At 46.9% G+C, this 16635-nt stretch overlaps 2 pseudogenes; both read right to left on the reverse strand.

Annotated features, from left to right (window-relative positions):
- Positions 1-2553: 2553 nt before the first annotated feature.
- On the reverse strand, positions 2554-4158 carry LOC142846841 (pleiotropic regulator 1 pseudogene; annotated as a pseudogene).
- Positions 4159-11739: 7581 nt separating this feature from the next.
- Positions 11740-13359, reverse strand: LOC142847271 (BUD13 homolog pseudogene; annotated as a pseudogene).
- Between the last annotated feature and the right edge of the window lie 3276 nt (positions 13360-16635).

Below are 16635 nucleotides of genomic sequence, written 5' to 3' on the forward strand. Positions count from 1 at the left end.
TATTCTGCCTTAAAACTTCTTTTAAATGAAAATTTTTAGTCCGAGTGCGGTGGTGATCCTGCCTAGAGGAATCCTCAGAATGAGACTGGCTGAGAGCTGTCTCCTCCTGTCTTATATCCCTCTCTAGGGCTGGGATTAAGGGCGTGTACCACTCCCGCCCAGTTTCTATGACAAACTAGTCTGGCAACTTGGATTAAAGGTGTGTGATCTCACTGCCTGGTCTGTGAGGCTGACCAGGGTGTTTGTTTTACACTCTGATCTTCAGCAAAGCTTGATTTACTAAAACACAAATGAAATTTCACTACAATAAGCAGTCTGACAGTGTGACTGCCTAGATCTAGTGAGCACCAGGGTACCTCATGCTCCTCTGCGATCTCATCAATACTGCCTCAGACCAACATCTCACCACATTCTACTCACCGCAACGGGGAAATCATTGCTTTCCGAGTTCACCCGAACTTGGAGTCAAACGTGTATCTATAAATGTCAGAAATGAGAGGCAGAGTAGGCTGCCTCGGAAGGACGGTTCATCTAGCTCATCCTTATCACAGTCCTTACAGGTCACTCACAAGACTTGGGGCCCTGAAGGAACAGATCCTCTCGCCCAAGGCTGTGGGCATGGAACTGAGAGCTGCTGGGTTCCAGGCTACAAAGTGTGTTCCGAAGTTCTAAGAGGAAGTGAAATGACAAACCAACCATTAGCTAGACTGTGATGTGCATAAAATCAGGCCCTGGACATCCTGGAAACGACGCAGAGGCCTGGTTTGTATGTGCCCATGCACAGGTGCTTCTCACTGAGTACCTGTTTCTGACCCCAACTGCAATGAGTGAAGTAATGGGGAATGTAGTGGAACCTGTCCTGGAACTAGCTCTTGTAGACCAGGCTCTCCTTGAACTCACAGAGATCCACCTGCCTCTGCCCCCCTCTTCAGTCCCGGTTTCAAAGGCAGGAGCCACCACCGCCTGGCCCTGCTTACTATGTTCTTAAAACTTTGTGTTTCCTGGCTGTCTCTGGAAAATCCAAAGGCCAAGTAATCCAAGGTCAGGGCTCAAGGGAGCCCTTCCTTATTCCTTAGAATGTTTCTCAGAAGGTGGTCAAGTGAGGACAGGACAGTGAGGTGGGGGTAAAGGCACTGTGTGCCACACCAGCATACCAACCTGAGTTTGAGATCTCGGACCCATCCATGTACAGGAGAGAGAGCAAAATCCATGAAACTGGCCTCTGAGCCCCATAGGTGCATTCATATATACAGAGTAATCATTTCTGTCAACTTAACAGTAAGCTATTGTCACCTGGGATAGGAAACCACAACTGTGGGATTGCCAAAATCAGATGGGCCTTGCTGGGCGGTGGTGGTGCATGCCTTTAATCCCAGCACTCGGGAGCAGAGGCTGTCGGATCCCTGTGAGTTCGAGGCCAGCCTGGTCTACAAGAGCTAGCTCCAGGACAGGCTCCAAAGCTATGGAGAATCCCTGTCTCGACTAAACAAAAAACAGGTTGGCCTGGTGGGATTTTGTAGGATTTTTTTTTTTTTTAATGCGGGGAGGCTCATTGACTTAGAAGATCCCAGTCCACTGTACTCAGTACCATTCCTAGGCAGCAGCTGGTCCTGGCTTGTTTTAACTTCACTTACCCCAAGTTGCTTTCAGTCACAAGATAACACTGAAAGGAGAAGCAAAGCAGATACCGGGCAAGGACTCTACCAAGAGCTACACCTCCCGTCCTGAGGCAGCTCTTAAACCTAATATTTATGAATAGTGGGAGCTATGGAGATGGCTCAGCCACAAAGTGCTCTTGTGAGGAAATGAATTTGGTTCATGGAGACTCTATTAAAAAAGAAGTCAGGTTGGACAGACCATGCTTATAAAACCAGCCCTGGAGAGGCAGATTCTGAGAGCTGGCAGCCACACCCACATGTCAAGTTCAGGATCCATAAGAGACCCTGCCTCAAAGAATAAGTAAGGGACTGAAGAAAGGGCTCGATAGCACTTACTGCTGTTGTAATCGATGCAGGTTCAGTTCCCAGCACCCAGCGTGGCTCACAGCAATTCATAACCCAAGTTCCAAGGGATCCACATAGTGCATATGTGGGGAAAACATTCATCCACATAAATCCTTTAAAACAAACAGGCCAGGCAGTGATAGCACAAGGCCTTTAATCCCAGCACTCTGGAGACAGAGGCAGGTGGATCTCTGTGGGTTCGAGCTAGTTCCAGGACAGCTAGGGTTGTTCCACAGAGAACCCCCATCTTGAGAAACAAAAGCAAACAAAACAGAGAGAGAGAGAGAGAGAGAGAGAGAGAGAGAGAGAGAGAGAGAAAGAGAGAGAGAACTTAAGGTGAACAGCACCCAAAGAACACCCTTTGGTTTCCATATTCTCACAGACATGTAGGTTCACCTACACATAAAAAAGAATAAATTCCTCTTTTTATTTTTTAATTTTTTAAATTTTTATTGATATTTGTCGAGCTCTACATTTTTCTCTGCTCCTCTCCTTGCCTCTCCCCTCCTCCCTTCAACCGTCCCCCAAGGTCCCCATGCTCCCAATTGACTCAGATTATCCTCTTGATAATCTCTGGTTTCCAGCTGACTGGGTGAGTTTCTTCCTTGGCAGTCTCATCCTCCCTGTAAACTTTGATGGTTTTGTCAGCTTCTGCTGTTAGCAAGCGGCTTTGCGACTGATCAAAAGCGCAAGCAAATATTCCCGAGTCACTGTCCAGAGACCCTGGCTGGACAGCAGCATGGACCCGCTGAAAATTGTAGCCAGTTCTCCAGTCCCAAAGGTGCATGGTGCCATTGTCAGCTCCAGACACAAGCACTCCGTCGGCATTGACTGCCAGCGTGTTGATGATGGCGTTGTGACGGGAGAGATTCTGAATGAAGCCTCCGTCAGGGAACTTCCACTGCTTTATGTTATCTGCAGACCCAGATGCAAATGTGTAATGTCGTGGATGTAAGACCACAGCCCTGACAGATTTCTTATGATTCGTCAATGTCACTCTTGTCTTTCCAGCCACCAGATCCCATAATCGTATTGTGGTATCGTGACTCCCGGTGATAATCTGTGGTTCTGCAGCCTGGCATCTCACGGTAGCAACTGCATTTGTGTGTCCGAACAACGTGTGCACACTGGCTTTAGTCCTCACGTCCCAGATGCGTGCAGTTGAATCTCGACTACAAGTCGCCAGGACGTCGATTGTTGGATGCAAATCCAGACCGTACACTGCACTTAGATGGCCATGATAGTGCCGTATAACCTTGTTATACTCAAGATCCCAGCACTTCACTTGCTTGTCTTCTCCACAAGAGAACAAGTAGGGGCTCCTCGTGCTCACAATCACACCACGCACCGTGCTGATGTGCCCAGTCAAGGACAGCTTCAATTTGCCACTAGCCAAGTCCCAAATCTTGACAGTTCTGTCGGCAGAGCCAGTAACGAACCACTGATTGCCAGGTTCCACGGCAATGCACCGAACCCAGCCAAGATGCCCACTGATAACCCTACAGAGTTTCCACGGTGGGTGCCACTGGGGTCTGGGCATGGTACGGGCTTTTTTAGCCTTTAATGCAGCGTTCTTGGTATTGCCGGCCTCCATGACCACAGACTTCACCGCCGTGTGCTGGGAACGGTCAGAAGCTCCTGGGTGTCGGTACTCACTCCCAGCAGGTCCAGTACCATTTGCATCAGCTCTGGCCTGATTCGGCAACGCCACAGCTAAGGACTGTGCGGCTGACTCACTGGGCATTCTCTGGACCTTGGTGGCGGCAGTCAGGGCAACACCGGGTCCTGGCGGGTATGGACGTGTACCTGTCACCAGGTATTCAACATCTTGTCCTTGATTGGCAGGATACTGTTTATGGGGATATGACTCGGCCACGTTCTGAGGTTCCTTCTCCTTAAGGTTCTCTTTAGAAGTGGGCATATGCAAGACAGGACCATACTCATTACGAAGCTTGATTGCCATCTTCCGCTTGTGACTCTCTTCATCCAAAGGCACAGGTTTTCCATTATCAGCTACAAACATGTCATGGGTCCTCTTCAGTGACCTCCACACCAGTGTGTGTACAGTATGCTTCTGGACCTCCTCCACCATAGTCGCCATGGCTCAGCCAGCTCCTCCAGCAGCCAACTAACTCGATGCAGAATTCGCCGCCACTATTCTGCCTTAAAACTTCTTTTAAATGAAAATTTTTAGTCCGAGTGCGGTGGTGATCCTGCCTAGAGGAATCCTCAGAATGAGACTGGCTGAGAGCTGTCTCCTCCTGTCTTATATCCCTCTCTAGGGCTGGGATTAAGGGCGTGTACCACTCCCGCCCAGTTTCTATGACAAACTAGTCTGGCAACTTGGATTAAAGGTGTGTGATCTCACTGCCTGGTCTGTGAGGCTGACCAGGGTGTTTGTTTTACACTCTGATCTTCAGCAAAGCTTGATTTACTAAAACACAAATGAAATTTCACTACAATAAGCAGTCTGACAGTGTGACTGCCTAGATCTAGTGAGCACCAGGGTACCTCATGCTCCTCTGCGATCTCATCAATACTGCCTCAGACCAACATCTCACCACATTCTACTCACCGCAACGGGGAAATCATTGCTTTCCGAGTTCACCCGAACTTGGAGTCAAACGTGTATCTATAAATGTCAGAAATGAGAGGCAGAGTAGGCTGCCTCGGAAGGACGGTTCATCTAGCTCATCCTTATTACAGTCCTTACAGGTCACTCACAAGACTTGGGGCCCTGAAGGAACAGATCCTCTCGCCCAAGGCTGTGGGCATGGAACTGAGAGCTGCTGGGTTCCAGGCTACAAAGTGTGTTCCGAAGTTCTAAGAGGAAGTGAAATGACAAACCAACCATTAGCTAGACTGTGATGTGCATAAAATCAGGCCCTGGACATCCTGGAAACGACGCAAAGGCCTGGTTTGTATGTGCCCATGCGCAGGTGCTTCTCACTGAGTACCTGTTTCTGACCCCAACTGCAATGAGTGAAGTAATGGGGAATGTAGTGGAACCTGTCCTGGAACTAGCTCTTGTAGACCAGGCTCTCCTTGAACTCACAGAGATCCACCTGCCTCTGCCCCCCTCTTCAGTCCCGGTTTCAAAGGCAGGAGCCACCACCGCCTGGCCCTGCTTACTATGTTCTTAAAACTTTGTGTTTCCTGGCTGTCTCTGGAAAATCCAAAGGCCAAGTAATCCAAGGTCAGGGCTCAAGGGAGCCCTTCCTTATTCCTTAGAATGTTTCTCAGAAGGTGGTCAAGATGAGGACAGGACAGTGAGGTGGGGGTAAAGGCACTGTGTGCCACACCAGCATACCAACCTGAGTTTGAGATCTCGGACCCATCCATGTACAGGAGAGAGAGCAAAATCCATGAAACTGGCCTCTGAGCCCCATAGGTGCATTCATATATACAGAGTAATCATTTCTGTCAACTTAACAGTAAGCTATTGTCACCTGGGATAGGAAACCACAACTGTGGGATTGCCAAAATCAGATGGGCCTTGCTGGGCGGTGGTGGTGCATGCCTTTAATCCCAGCACTCGGGAGCAGAGGCTGTCGGATCCCTGTGAGTTCGAGGCCAGCCTGGTCTACAAGAGCTAGCTCCAGGACAGGCTCCAAAGCTATGGAGAATCCCTGTCTCGACTAAACAAAAAACAAAAAACAGGTTGGCCTGTGGGGATTTTGTAGGATTTTTTTTTTTTAATGCGGGGAGGCTCATTGACTTAGAAGATCCCAGTCCACTGTACTCAGTACCATTCCTAGGCAGCAGCTGGTCCTGGCTTGTTTTAACTTCACTTACCCCAAGTTGCTTTCAGTCACAAGATAACACTGAAAGGAGAAGCAAAGCAGATACCGGGCAAGGACTCTACCAAGAGCTACACCTCCCGTCCTGAGGCAGCTCTTAAACCTAATATTTATGAATAGTGGGAGCTATGGAGATGGCTCAGCCACAAAGTGCTCTTGTGAGGAAATGAATTTGGTTCATGGAGACTCTATTAAAAAAGAAGTCAGGTTGGACAGACCATGCTTATAAAACCAGCCCTGGAGAGGCAGATTCTGAGAGCTGGCAGCCACACCCACATGTCAAGTTCCAGATCCATAAGAGACCCTGCCTCAAAGAATAAGTAAGGGACTGAAGAAAGGGCTCGATAGCACTTACTGCTGTTGTAATCGATGCAGGTTCAGTTCCCAGCACCCAGCGTGGCTCACAGCAATTCATAACCCAAGTTCCAAGGGATCCACATAGTGCATATGTGGGGAAAACATTCATCCACATAAATCCTTTAAAACAAACAGGCCAGGCAGTGATAGCACAAGGCCTTTAATCCCAGCACTCTGGAGACAGAGGCAGGTGGATCTCTGTGGGTTCGAGCTAGTTCCAGGACAGCTAGGGTTGTTCCACAGAGAAAACCCATCCTTAAATACAAAAACAAACAAACAAAAAAAAAAGAGAGCAAGAGAAACTGAAGGTAAGCAGCACCCAAAGAACACCCTTTGGCTTCCATATTCTCACAGACATGTATGTTCACTTACACATAAAAAAAAATAAATTCCTATGTTTTATCATTTATTTTTAAAAGAAATTTTTTTATTGATATTTGTTGAGCTCTACATTTCTCTCTTGCCCTTCCTTCCTCTGCCCTCCTGCCTTCAATCCACTCCCAAATTCCCCATGCTCCAAATATACTCAGGAGATCTTGTGTTTTTATACTTTCTCCTTCCCATGTAGATTAGAGCTATGTAACATATAAGTCCCACTTCCTGTCTACATTGTTGTCTAAGTTCTCTGGGTTTTGGTTTGTAGGCTGTCTTTCTCTGCTTTTTATTTAATAACCACCTATGAGTAGTACATGTGATAATTGTCTTTCTGTACCTGGGTTACCTCACTCAAAATAATGTTTTCTAGCTCCATCCATTTTCCTCCAAAATTCAAGCTGTCGTTATTACTTTTTCTGCTGTGTAGTACTCCATTGTGTAAATGTACCACATTTTTTTTATTCATTCTTCGGTCGAGGGGCATTTAGGTTGTCTCCAGGTTCTGGCTACGACAAACAAAGCTGCTATGAACATAGTTGAGCACATGTCCTTGTGGCACATTTCGGCATCCTTTGGATATATACCCAAAAGTGGTATTACTGGTTCTTGAGGAAGGCTGTTTCCTAATTTTCTAAGAAATCACCACACCGATATCCAAAGGGGTTGTACCAGCTTGCATTCCCACCAGCAATTCAGAAGTGTTCCCCTTTCCCCTCAACTTCTCCAGCGTAAGTTGTCACCAGTGTTTGATCTTGGCCATTCTTACAAAAGTAAGATGGAATCACAGAGCTGTTTTGATTTGCATTTCTCTGATGACTAAGGATGTTGAACTAAGGTGGGGGCAGACACTGTAGTACCACAGTGCACATGTAGAGGTCAGAAGAATCTGGGCCTCAGTCCTCTCACTCTGCCATGTGGGTCCCAGAAATCAAACCCAGGTTTCTGGGCTTGACCACAAGCGCCTTTACCTCTGAAGCACCTCACCTGCCCAGTAAAAGCTATTTATTAACCAAGTGTGACATGGAGCCCACAAACTGAGGGAGTGTATTTTGTCTGTTATTGAATAAAAATCAGCTAGGGAGTCAGAGAGGAAAACAAAGCCTGATATCTCAGGGTTGGAGACAGGTAGACAGTCACAAATTCCAGGTCAGCCTGATCTATACAGTGAATTACGGCCATCCAGGTCTAGACCTGTCTCAGACACAAATAAACAACAACACAAAAACAAAGAATTACCCAGGGAAGCCAGGCAGGCATGGTGGTGTAGAAATGTACACTGAGCATTTGGGATGTTAAGCAAGAAGAAAGCCTTGTAGCAGAAGCCAGTCTATAAGCTATAAAGAGAGGGGAAAAAAAGCAAAAAAAAACCCAAAATGACCAGAGATGTCTAAAACCCATAGTTCTCATCTTCTACTTGACCTGGTGCATCAGAATCTCTTTGGAGGAGGCCTGGAGATTTAAACAGGCTCCACAGTGATTCTTATTTATTCCAAAAGCAAGCAGTCCTCAACAGGAGGAAAAATGGAACTGTCTTGTTTCAGGATGTTTTCTTTACGTGTTTGAGTGTTTCGCTTGGATGTATGTCTATGCACTACTTGCACGTCTAGTGTCTGTGAAGGCTAGAACAGGGCTTTGGATCCCCTGAACTGGAGTAAATGGTGGTATGAGGAAATGACTTTGCAGACTCCATTTTAAAGAGGGGGCATCATCTTAAGCCATATAATAAGGGGGGAATCTCAGCTCAGATATGTGCTGCGATATCGCAATTTGGATGGATAGCCTGAAAATAGCCAATTAAGGAGCTAGGGAGCAGGGACATCAACCTTAAAGGGCTTCAGATGTTTCTAGGAGGCAGTCTGCCCTTGAAGATACCTTGTCAGTTAGTAATGGCTCTTTGTTAGGGTTTTCGTGCCCAAAACCTGACTAATGGTTTCAGAGACTACTTTGCCCTAAGACCTCCTTACCCAGTCCCAGGATGACAGGACATGAATGCCCCTTACTATGGCATTTCCCCTTTAAAAGTTCCCCCCTTCCTGGGTTCAGGCAGCACTTCTCTTACCCACTGCATTGCTGTAGTAGAGGTATAGTTTAAACTCAAGTTTGAATATTAGAAAACCCTCCTGTGCTTTGCTCACAGGACTTTCCTTCCTTTTTTGAAGGGAAGGTGTCTCATTAAGAAACCCAGGCTGGGGCTGGGCAATGATGGGGCACACCTTGAATCCCAGCTCTTGGAAGGCAGAGGCAGGTGGAGCTCTGAGTTCGAGGTCAGCTTATTCTATAAAGTGAGTTCCAGGACAGCAAGTGCTGTCTCAAAAATAAAAGAAAAAAAAAACAAAAGAAACAAAGAGGACAAGAGAGTGGGAAAGGGTGCATGAAGGAGAGAGAGTGCGTGGGAGAGCAAAAGAGAAAGAGAGAGAACAAGAGAGAAAAAGAAGAATGAGAGAGAGAAAGGGAGAGTAAAAGAGGGAAAAGAGAAAGAGAGAAACAGGAGAGAGAAAAGATAGAACGAGAGAGACTAAGACAACAAAAGAGAGAGGGAGAAAAAGAAAAAGAAAAGAGAGCACAGAGAGTGGTGTATGCCTTTAATTCCAGCACGTGGGAGGCAGAGACAGGTGGATCTCTGTGAGAAAGAGAGCAAGAGAGAGAGAGAGAGGGCAAGGGCTTCTCTCACCCGATAGCTCCAGGCTCCTCAGCATCCCTGGCACACACCAGTCCAGAAGGCGTGTGGTCAAGTTTATAACGACAGTGCTCCTTCTTTCCCATCCCTGTATTATTCCTTTCCAGACGCCCTCATTAAGAGCCTGACTAAAGCCTCTTGAAGGAAGAAGGGCTATTTTGACTTGTGCTCGAGGGGACACTGTCCACCATCCCAGGAAGGCTTGGTGCCCAGTGGTTCCATGGTGGCGGGAACACGAGTCTGCTTGTTCACATGTCAGTAGCTCCTATATTCAGGGCCAGTCAGTGTTCCTACCCACCAGTTAATCCACTCTGGAAGAGTTACACACACCCAAAAAGTGTGCTCCCCTGGTGCTCTGGGCATTTTATGACCCATTCGAGTTTGGCAATTAAAATTAAGCATCACACTGTCTTTCTGACTCGTGCTTCTAGACATTCACTATAAACACTATAAAAAATAGGCAATTGTTGTAACAAGAATTGAATGTTTAATGTTTGTCTAATCGATAATCATATGACCATTGTATGACTTAAGTTAGCCACTGTTTTTGTTTCTACTTTACAGATGAGGACTGGAAATGTAAAAAGGTTAAATATATTTTGGTGCATATAACTACAAGATAGGGAGCAAGGATTTGAACTTGAATTCTTTGAAGACCATAAGACTTATTACTATGTTAAATATAGATTGTACTGTGTATATTTCCTTTTTGACCCCCTTAAAACATCTTCTCCTGTACTAATGGACTGGCATCAAACATGCTCCGGAACTGGCCTTGACCAGTTCTGACCCTTCTGCTCTACGTCCTAAGAGTTTATATTACTAGCGTCCATGCAAAACACACCTGGCTCTTTTTTACTTTATTAATTTTGAAGACAGATATCACATGGCCCATGCCTGCCCAACTGAGGGAGGCCTTGTTTTGTCTGTTTGTGACACGCTTGCTATGTAGCTCAGGCTAACCTTGAATACATCGTCCACATTTTTCTTAGCCTCTTTAGTGCTGGAATTATGAATATGTGCCCCTATAACTGGCTAATTGTTTGTACTGGATAGTTGTATATCAACCTCATACACAAACCACAGTTATCTGAAAGGAGAGAACCTTAACTGAGAAGAAACCTCCATAAGATCCAGCTGTATGGCATTTTCTTAACTAGTTATTAATGGGGGTGGGTCCAGCCCATTGTGGGTGGCTCCATCCATGGGCTGGTGGTCCTGGGTTTTATAAGAAAGGAGGTTGGGTAAACCACAAGGAGCAAACCAGTATGCAGCACTCCTCCATGGCCTCTTCCTCAGCTTCTACCTCCATGTTCCTGACCTGCTCGAGTTCCTTCCAGTCCTGGCTTCTTTTCATGATGAACAAAGCAATGTGGAAATGTAAGCTGAAAACCCATTCTGCCCCAACTTGCTTTTTGCTCCTGGCATTTCACTAAAAGCAATGGAAACGCTAAGACATTGTGTTATTGAAAACAAACCCCAAAACTTTTCTCTTCCCTCTTGAAAAATGTTTGAGCTGGGTGTGGTGGAACACAGATATTATTTCAGCACTCCAGAGGCTGAGGCAGGAAAATCTAAAATCTGAGATCAACCTGGGTTTCTTCCTTCCTTCCTTCCTTCCTTCCTTTCTTTCTTTCTTTCTTTCTTTCTTTCTTTCTTTCTTTCTTTCTTTCTTTCTCCCTCTTCTCTTTTTTTTCTCTCTCAATCTCTCCTCTCTCTCTCTTCTCTGTTTCTCTCTTCTCTTTGTCTCTCTTTCTCTTCCTCTTCCTTTCCTCTCTGTGAGGATTCAGAGAGAAGGACTGTGCTGCAAATTGAGCTAAAGGCCATTCACATTCTATTCTGGCAAAGAATCTGGTTCTTGCTTTTGACCATATCCTGAAAGCTGAAGTGAGAATGAATTTAAAAATCAGTGGGCTAACGGTCAGCAGTGGGAGCACACACCTTTAATCCCAGCACTCAGGAAGCAGAGGCAGGTGATATCGATGAGTTTGAAGCCAGCAGAGAAACCCAGGCCCCCTAGGGACTATCTTTGCAGAGGATCTGTGGGTATCCTTTCTGGCTGAACGTGAGAAAAGAGCTTCTCAGTCAGCCATTTTCCAGCATGGTAGCCCGACAGCTGTGTTCTCAGATACTCTCACATGGAATTGAAATTATAGACCAGGCTGGCCTCGAACTCACAGAGATACACTTGCCTCTGCCTCCTCAGTGCTGGGATTAAAGGCATGTCTACCACACACATCTTAGACATAAAAATTTTATTTATTTACTTGTTTATTTTTTACAAGAAATAAATATGTTTATTTTTAAAAATAAAATGGAAAGAACAGGCAAAGAACAAGCCCTGGGATAGAGAAGTCACTGTCAGTCAGTCAACAGACAACATGGACACAGGCAAGGGTAGGTGCCTAGTCCAAAGGTCAGAACTGACCGCGAGTTGCTGGTCTGTGTCTACCAAGACAAGCATTAGAGCTGGATGTCAGGCTTTCCTGTGCCACCACCACCACAGCACCGCACAGCCTCGGAGAAGCTACATGTGCTTCACATTCCACTTGTAGACAAGCTCCTCCACAGCCTTCTTGCTGGCGAGCCTGGCAAAGTGCTTCTGTTCGAAGCCATTGGATCTGTCCACTCTATTCCAGCGTTAGCCAGGCCAGATACTGAATCTATTGGGAGGAGGTGCAGGACCATTATAGCAAGGCCTCGCTTTCTTGTGCTTGTTCTCCTCAGCCTTATTCTTCTTAATGTAGTTGGCCATCCGTTCCCCTTCTCTTTCTTGTTCTCTCAGCATCAGATCCAGATCTTCATCATGGATATAGCGGGCCAGATGCTTCTGCATTTCCTTCATGGCATCTTCTACATTCTGCTGCTGTTGCTGGCTCTGAGCAAGCCCTTTGCCCCACTGGGCATAGAGCTCATCTCGTTCTGAGTCCTTCTCTGCTTTCCTCCTCTGCTCCAGGTGTTCCAGCTTCAAATTCCTCTTCCGACCAGACTTGTCTCGAAATACAGTTTCAGCGAATTCAAACTGAGCTCCAAGGGCTGTGGTGTCTCTGTCCTGTTTCTGGAGTTCCTGCTGCTCCTGCTGGACATCGGGCACCAGACCAGTTTTTGCTCCAGAATACATGCATGCAGTCTTCCTCCCAGGACGGGGACTCCATCGAGGAGGAGAGAGATCCGCAACAGAAGATTTGGTCTTCTGTCTTCTCCAGGGTGGGGAGAGGTCAGAATCGAAGCTCTGCCGAATCTGTCTCTTCCGTGATAGTGACAGATCTGAGTCATAATTCTGGTGTCCTGGATTTTGTGTTTGCCATGGAGGACAAAGGACTGAATCAGAGGCTTTTCTGCAGACACCTTGACGATCAAGCTGCTGTTTCCGCTGAGAAAGGTCAGAGTCCTGCCCACACTTGCTGACCTTAGACAGAGACAAGTGAGATGGTCCCGCCCCTCTGAAGTACAGTCTTGCTAACGGATGCAGCTTTACTACTCTTAGTTCTGGGCAGCTCCAAATCCGGGGAGTCATGACGGGCCCTCCTGAGAGGCTGTGGGTAGGAAGTGTCAAAAGTCCTCCTATGTGTGGCTGTGTCAGGGGAGTGGTTATGGCCCCTTCTGGGTGGAGAGACACCCGAGGAACCAGTATGGCCTCTCCTAGGGGATACACCTGAAGGCTTCCTGAGCAGAGAAGCATGTGAGGCATGGCAGACCCTTCTAGGAAGAGAGGTGTCAGAGTCATGACGGAATCTCCTTGGGGGAAAGGGATCTGGCGTATAATGATGGGCCCTCCTAGAAGTTGGATCTCGTTCATCATGATGGAAATGTCCATCTCCACTGTGGTCTCCCAGGAGCTTCCATTTGGCACTGGAGCGGAAGGCCTCCATCTGCTTTACCTCTTCTGGACTCTCATCCACAAACTCAGCTACCACAGGCAAATCTGCATCATCTTCCACCTCCTTTTCTGGCTTAGAAGTAGAGATAGCAGCCCAGCCCACACCATCATCGACAATCTGCAATCCCTTGGCAGTGGTGCCTCCTGGCTTTGGTCCTTTAATGTGCCTTTTCCAAAGGGACTCTGAAAATCCTTCCTGGCCGGCATCTGCCCCAGACCAATAAGGCTTCAGATATTCAACATGGAGAGTGGAGGAGCTGCCAACATGACAGCAACGAGGGAGAGGCAGACCTACAAATTTTTAAAAGTTCAATATAGTGCAATGCAAATAATACAAGACATTGTCTCAAAAAGCTAGTAACAGGGGGACAGACATGAAGACAGTGCCCACTAAAATCTCTTCCTTTTGATAATCTCTGTTTTCCAGCTGGCTAGGTGAGTTTCTTCCAACACGGTCTCGTCCTCTCTGTAAACTTTAATGGTTTTGTCAGCTTGTGCTGTTAGCAATCGGCTTTCTGATAGATCAAAGCACAAGCAAATATTCCTGACTCACTGACCCAAGACACAGGCTAGATGGCAGCATGGACCCGCTGAAAATTGTAGCCAGTTCTCCACTCCCAAAGGTGCATGGTGCCATTGTCAGCTCCAGACACAAGTACTCCATTGGTATTGACTGCCAGCGTGTTGATGGGACTGGAGAACTGGCTACAATTTCCAGCGGGTCCATGCTGCCTTACAGCCAGGGTCTCTGGACAGTGACTCGGGAATATTTGCTTGTGCTTTTGATCAGTCGCAAAGCCGCTTGCTAACAGCACAAGCTGACAAAACCATCAAAGTTTACAGGGAGGATGAGACTGCCAGGGAAGAAACTCACCCAGTCAGCTGGAAACCAGAGATTATCAAGAGGATAATCTGAGTCAATTGGGAGCATGGGGACCTTGGGGGACGGTTGAAGGGAGGAGGGGAGAGGCAAGGAGAGGAGCAGAGAAAAATGTAGAGCTCAACAAATATCAATAAAAATTTAAAAAATTAAAAAATGAAAAGAGGAATTTATTCTTTTTTATGTGTAGGTGAACATACATGTCTTTGAGAATATGGAAACCAAAGGGTGTTCTTTGGTTGCTGTTCACCTTAAGTTCTCTCTCTCTCTCTCTCTCTCTCTCTCTCTCTCTCTCTCTCTCTCTCTCTCTGTTTTGTTTGCTTTTGTTTCTCAAGATGGGGGTTCTCTGTGGAACAACCCTAGCTGTCCTGGAACTAGCTCGAACCCACAGAGATCCACCTGCCTCTGTCTCCAGAGTGCTGGGATTAAAGGCCTTGTGCTATCACTGCCTGGCCTGTTTGTTTTAAAGGATTTATTTTATATGGATGAATGTTTTCCCCACATATGCACTATGTTGGATCCCTTGGAACTTGGGTTATGAATTGCTGTGAGCCACGCTGGGTGCTGGGAACTGAACCTGCATCGATTACAACAGCAGTAAGTGCTATCGAGCTGTTTCTTCAGTCCCTTACTTATTCTTTGAGGCAGGGTCTCTTATGGATCCTGAACTTGACATGTGGGTGTGGCTGCCAGCTCTCAGAATCTGCCTCTCCAGGGCTGGTTTTATAAGCATGGTCTGTCCAACCTGACTTCTTTTTTAATAGAGTCTCCATGAACCAAATTCATTTCCTCACAAGAGCACTTTGTGGCTGAGCCATCTCCATAGCTCCCACTATTCATAAATATTAGGTTTAAGAGCTGCCTCAGGACGGGAGGTGTAGCTCTTGGTAGAGTCCTTGCCCGGTATCTGCTTTGCTTCTCCTTTCAGTGTTATCTTGTGACTGAAAGCAACTTGGGGTAAGTGAAGTTAAAACAAGCCAGGACCAGCTGCTGCCTGGGAATGGTACTGAGTACAGTGGACTGGGATCTTCTAAGTCAATGAGCCTCCCCGCGTTAAAAAAAAAAAAATCCCACAAAATCCCCACAGGCCAACCTTTTTTTGTTTTTTGTTTTTTGTTTAGTGGAGACAGGGATTCTCCATAGCTTTGGAGCCTGTCCTGGAGCTAGCTCTTGTAGACCAGGCTGGCCTCGAACTCACAGGGATCCGACAGCCTCTGCTCCCGAGTCCTGGGATTAAAGGCATGCACCACCACCGCCCAGCAAGGCCCATCTGATTTTGGCAATCCCACAGTTGTGGTTTCCTATCCCAGGTGACAATAGTTTACTGTTAAGTTGACAGAAATGATTACTCTGTATATATGAATGCACCTATGGGGCTCAGAGGCCAGTTTCATGGATTTTGCTCTCTCTCCTTGTACATGGGTGCGAGATCTCAAACTCAGGTTGGTATGCTGGTGTGGCACACAGTGCCTTTACCCCCACCTCACTGTCCTATCCTCATCTTGACCACCTACTGAGAAACATTCTAAGGAATAAGGAAGGGCTCCCTTGAGCCCTGACCTTGGATTACTTGGCCTTTGGATTTTCCAGAGACAGCCAGGAAACACAAAGTTTTAAGAACATAGTAAGCAGGGCCAGGCGGTGGTGGCTCCTGCCTTTGAAACCGGGACTGAAGAGGGGGGCAGAGGCAGGTGGATCTCTGTGAGTTCAAGGAGAGCCTGGTCTACAAGAGCTAGTTCCAGGACAGGTTCCACTACATTCCCCATTACTTCACTCATTGCAGTTGGGGTCAGAAACAGGTACTCAGTGAGAAGCACCTGTGCATGGGCACATACAAACCAGGCCTCTGCGTCGTTTCCAGGATGTCCAGGGCCTGATTTTATGCACATCACAGTCTAGCTAATGGTTGGTTTGTCATTTCACTTCCTCTTAGAACTTCGGAACAGCCTTTGTAGCCTGGAACCCAGCAGCTCTCAGTTCCATGCCCACAGCCTTGGGCGAGAGGATCTGTTCCTTCAGGGCCCCAAGTCTTGTGAGTGACCTGTAAGGACTGTAATAAGGATGAGCTAGATGAACCGTCCTTCCGAGGCAGCCTACTCTGCCTCTCATTTCTGACATTTATAGATACACGTTTGACTCCAAGTTCAGTTGAACTCGGAAAGCAATGATTTCCCCGTTGCGGTGAGTAGAATGTGGTGAGATGTTGGTCTGAGGCAGTATTGATGAGATTGCAGAGGAGCGTGTGGTACCCTGGTGCTCACTAGATCTAGGCAGTCACACTGTCAGACTGCTTATTGTAGTGATATTTCATTTGTGTTAGAGTAAATCAAGCTTTCCTGAAGATCAGAGTGTAAAACAAACACCCTGGTCAGCCTCACAGACCAGGCAGTGAGATCACACACCTTTAATCCAAGTTGCCAGACTAGTTTGTCATAGAAACTGGGCGGGAGTGGTACACGCCCTTAATCCCAGCCCTAGAGAGGGATATAAGACAGGAGGAGACAGCTCTCAGCCAGTCTCATTCTGAGGATTCCTCTAGGCAGGATCGCCACCGCACTGGGACTAAAAATTTTCATTTAAAAGAAGTTTTAAGGCAGAATAGTGGCGGCGAATTCTGCATTGAGTTAGTTGGCTGCTGGAGGAGCGGGCTGAGCCATGGCGAC

This window comes from Microtus pennsylvanicus, chromosome 3 (assembly GCF_037038515.1).
Source record: "Microtus pennsylvanicus isolate mMicPen1 chromosome 3, mMicPen1.hap1, whole genome shotgun sequence".
Classification (NCBI taxonomy): Eukaryota; Metazoa; Chordata; class Mammalia; order Rodentia; family Cricetidae; genus Microtus; species Microtus pennsylvanicus.